This window comes from Bombyx mori, chromosome 3, assembly GCF_030269925.1.
Source record: "Bombyx mori chromosome 3, ASM3026992v2".
In the NCBI taxonomy this organism is placed as follows: domain Eukaryota; kingdom Metazoa; phylum Arthropoda; class Insecta; order Lepidoptera; family Bombycidae; genus Bombyx; species Bombyx mori.
The window spans coordinates 5685143-5690664 of NC_085109.1; positions in this window are offsets into that span (position 1 = coordinate 5685143).

A 5522-nucleotide genomic window follows, 5' to 3' on the forward strand; every position below is an offset into this window, starting at 1 on the left:
GGTCTAGTAGTTTTGGAGCCTATTCGAAACAAACAAACAAACAAATCTTTCCTCTTTATAATATTAGTATAGAAAAAACATATATAAAAATAAAATTATAATAATTATATTTTGTATTCAAGCTTAACAATATTTGCTATGTGTATGTGCATTACTATAATTCTCATGTTGTATTTATTATTTTAGCTGTTCTACACACACTCATCACTTTTAATTATTATTCTCAAAATCCTCTCGCAGGTCTGCTGGAAGAGATTTCTTAAAGAAATAAGCAGTGCCTTTGTACATAATTTTCCTATTACTCTGTATTAAGTTCTTTTTTGTGTGTACATAAATAAATAAATAAAATATAACGTTAAAATATATAAAACCTTACAACTTACTGAGTGTGAGTGTAGTTTCCCCCATTCCCCATAGAAATCGGACGCTTAACTTTGGAAAAAAAAAGACTTGTTTAGTGCGTTCAATTGCCACATACAATCGTACAAGCCTAAAATCGGATGTCGCTAATCGCCAATGTCGGATGGCTCGGCAAATAGACCTCTGCCCAAAATAAAAACACAAACTGGCCTTCGCAAAACTATAAGCCATTACGGTATTATGTAACAACTATACCAAGTGGGAAAGCCACAAAGACGAAGATTCAAAAAATTTGAAGACCCCAGATTGACACCCTTCCGTTTGGATTTCAAGACTATAAAATTAAAATCATTGAACAGTATATAATAGTAATACAATAGATAGCAAAGCGTGCTTTTTGACTGCCATGCAATAAACTAATATTTAATTTCCTGTAAAATTCTGACAAGAGTTCTTTGGAATTTGAACCAATCAAAATGTTTTTATCATCGCACTACTACCTGGAGGCACTGCGCTCATCCACCGTGCGTTTCCAGACATATTTTTTGCCACATACAGTCCTGCTTTAGAAAGAGTTCCCCTCCACGGTGCTGCCTCAGCGCTATGACATGTCTTTCTTCAAACGTGGCTTGTGGAGAGTATTAAACGGTAGGCAGCGGCTTGGCTTTGACTCTGGCATTGGTGACGTCAATGAGTGACGTCAACTCAACGACTCAACGACAACAACTGACGGCAACTCGGTTATTCAATGTTTTCTTTTGTTTAATTATTGTCTTGGGCTTGTAAGGGCTTGTATCAACCCCTCGAAGTAACATTGACCTCCCTATTTGTGCCGTGCAGATATCACGCGTTTCTTTTTGGAAGGGTCAAACCGTTAAAGACGACAGTGAGGTTTTTTTACCTTGAGACATGAGTTCTAAGGCGTCATGTTTTTAATACGCTTTATTAGTTTCAGACGTATGTATGTTAGTATGTAACGGAATCTTTGAATATGATTTTGACCCCTTCAAAACATCGGATTAACACGAAATTTGTTATACTTTTTATGGACCGATGACAATTCAATATTAAAAAAAATATATAAATAATAATATTTGAAAAAATTGAAATACAGCTAAAAAATGAAAAATAAATAATATTTAAAAAAAACTAACTAAATACGCTTTTATAGAAAATCTAACTAAAAAATAGAAAATAAATTTTAACGAATTTGACGGTAATACTTTATGAACAGATATGAGTAGAAGGATTATTTTGATAATATCCTGAAAAGCACCCCACGCTTTTTTTACAATAAAATCATTTTTTCTTACACTATTTTTAATTCAAATTTATTGAAATTTATTTTCTATTTTTTAGTTGGATTTTCTATAAAAGCGTATTTTGTTAGTTTTTTAAACTATTATTTATTTCTTTACAGTACAACGCCTGCCCCGATCTTAAACTGAAACGCATTACTGCTTCACGGCAGAAATAAGCGGGGGGGTTCACATAGGTACGTCCTACCAGCAGTAATTACACAAATTATAATTTTGCGGGTTTGATTTTTATTACACGATATTTCCTTTATACTCCGTACCACGAGTCGTGTCTCGCAGACGGGGCGCTACAGGCGCGCCATGGAGTGTTGCCAGCTTGCACTGTTAGATTCGTTATAATTTAATTTCCAAGAAATTTAAAATTGAACTGATTTTATAGTAACAGGTAATAGTAATCGTATTTATTTATTTATTTATTTATTTATTACACTTCATGTAAAATTTACATTGGCGGACTTAATGCCTAAGGCATTCTCTACCAGTCAACCAAAGGTAGTGCAGAGTAAAAGTGGTAGGTGCAATGAAATTTATATTAGGTAACGAATACATACAAAAAAGTATATCTACATATATACAAAATCACATATACATATACATACATACATACATATATACACACATACATACATATATACACACATACATACATATAATAGTTTATACAGTATTAAAAGGAATATATTAATAAATTTCCTTAACAAATAACTTCATCAAGTTCATGACGATTCCGCTAACTTTTCCAACAGCATTCGCCGAACCCTTAACTTGAACGTGCAGCGGTTAGTAATAGTCCTGATCTCGAGAGGAAGCGCATTCCATAGCAGAACAGATTGCACGACGAAAGAGTTACGAACATAACTAGAACTGTGTGTGGGACAACGAATTAATAGGCTATTGAGAGAACGTAGGGCCCGCTCATGGCTGGAGTGAAGATATTGAAAATAGGAAGTTAGATAGGAAGGAGGTTCGGGAGACATAAGTAAGGAATGAAGAGTCGTCAGTGCACGTAAATTACGACGCTGGCGAATCGGTAGAAGTTTGAGCTGAGCACGATAGGAAGATATATGATCATATTTACGAAGATTAAAAATAAATCGAATGCAGTTATTAAGAAGACGATCAAGTTTATTAAGAAGGTCTGCATTCAGGTCAAAATAACACACATCACCATAATCAATTATAGGGAAGATCAAGGCTTGTACTAGCATAGTCTTGGTCGCTGATGGTAAGAAATTCTTGAGGCGATACAGAGCACGAAGAATTCCAGAGGTTCTTTGTCCAACATAAGATACTTGAGCTTTCCAGTCGAGTGTGGAGTCTATGTAAAGGCCTAGGTTCTTAACCACGGAATATAGGTGGGAGTGACATAGTAGTTAAGCGTTGGATCATACGAGGACTGCCCACAATAATGGCTTGGCATTTCGTTGGATTCACAGTTAAGCCAAACTTAGTTGACCAACTGCATATGTAGTCCAGATCCTTATTTAGCTGGTTTATTGCCTGAGAAATAGACTCCACAGTCGTCTGTCTATAAAGCTGCAAGTCATCAGCATACAGATGATACGCACACTGAAGATTATGTGTTAAGAAATTTATAAAAATAGAAAATAATAATGGAGACAAAATACCGCCCTGGGGCACGCCAGAGTTGACACTACACCAACTTGAAGAGGTGTCATCAATACGAGTACACTGCTGGCGTCCCCGAAGATATGATGAAAACCATTCCAGTGCTGTAGGAGAGATCATAATATAGGACAAAATAGATAGGAGGATATCGTGATTGACGGCATTGAACGCATTTGAAAAATCAATTAGTACCAGTACTGTGACTTTAGTGTCTTGCATACCTGTCCTAATGTCGCCAACCACTTTAAGGAGAGCGGAAACGGTGGAGTGACCTGGTCGGAAGCCAGACTGGTAAGGGCTCAATAGGTTGTTCCGGAAAATAAACTGCGACAATTGTTTTTGTACGCAGGCCTCTATCACCTTGGATAGAAAGGGAAGAATAGATATGGGCCTGAAGTGATTTGGAAGGGAAGGGTTAGGAATTTTAGGTAAAGGAAGAACATAAGCCTTACGCCACAATGAAGGAAAAGTGCCTGATGATAGGGAAAAATTTGTGATGTGCCATATAGCTGGCAGAAGATGATCCAGGATTGTGACGATCATACGGCGACTTATATTGTCACAACCCACGGCGTTCGATTTTATGGACAGGATAATATTTTTGATCTCATCCACAGCAACCGAAGAAAATTCAAAGAAGTCAACATTAAGTCGAGACAAACCATTCAGGTAGTTCAAGGTGCGACATTTCGTTTGATTATTTAGTGGTGTAGCAGAGGAGAAATGAAAGTTGATGTCATTCAAACTTATCGTCGCCTGAAAATCAGAGTGACGCTGTCTGCCAATACCCAGAGTTCCAAGGAATTTCCAAATATCGGCAGGCGAAGCGGGATTTATGTTTTCTAGAATGTGGCGTCGTTTAGCGTTACGTATCATCTGATTGCACCGGTTCCTCGACACTTTAAATTTAGTCCAGTTATCATTACACCGATTCCTCCTAAATTTTCGAAAAGCCCGATCCCGGCGCCTCATAGCCATCCGAATACCTTCAGTCATCCAAGGAGCTGGTGGGCGTTTCAGTTTAATTTTTCTGATAGGCGCATGAGTGTTGTAAAGCCCAAGGACAACCTCATTGAATATGTGAACCTTTTCATCTACCGAGGGTGAAGATATTAGTTGGTCCCAGTCCACTTTAGAAGCGTCTTTGCATAGATTTTCCTTATTCATACGACCAAAACTACGCATGGACAAAACCCTGGGCTGTGGTTTAGGAGGTTTAATCGTATAGGATAAAAAGATGAGGTCGTGATGGGAAAAACCAGGAGCAGGATATTGACCGTGAGTGGGTACAGAGGTAGGAGTGGAGGTCAGCATTAGGTCTAGCCAAGTATCATCGCCATTAATGTTGTGGTGAGTAGCCTGTAGAGGCAAGACATGAAGACCAGTAGACCTAATGATTTCCTGAAGTTTACGGGAACGAGAGGATAAAGGAGCTATGAAGTTGGTGTTGAAATCTCCCATGATAATGTGATGTGAATAATCTGACCCTAAAGATTCCAGAATCGTCTCGAGACTGGAGAAGTAGTCGACGTTGGGGGGACAGTATACGACACCGAGAACAATTTTTGCTCCCTTCATAGAAATTTCAAGAAAGAGATATTCCACAGGTGTTGAAGAATCAGCAGACGAGCAAGCTATTGTTTTATAAGAAATGTTACTGCGGAGATATATAGCAACGCCGCCCCCTCGGGCATCGATACGATCATTCCGTATTAAAGTAAAGCCATCGAGAGGGTAGATAGCAGAAGGTAAATGAGGCTTAAGCCAACTCTCAGAAATCAAGACAGCATGAACGTTAGTGTTAGTGAAAGTAATGAATAAGTCATTGTAGTGACTTGGTATACTTTGAGCATTAATGTGACATACATTTAAAAGGCAGTCAGATGATTTATCAAACGTCTGCCGTATACAGTCTCCAAGGGAATCGGGAAGTGAACAATAACTATCGTTATCAGATGACAGCATAGAATCATTAGCAGAAAGAAACGAATCATCAATACATTCCATTGTATACAAATTAAATATAACAGAATAATATAACTATAACTATACTATTATAATAAAATAAATAAATAAATATATAAAATAAACTAAAATAAATAAGTTTAAAAGTAATGCACGCGCAATGTCTCTGCACCACCCGCCAGCTGATATACACAGGATGATGATACAAAACAAAAAAACAAAATTACAATACCTTATAAAACAGAAACA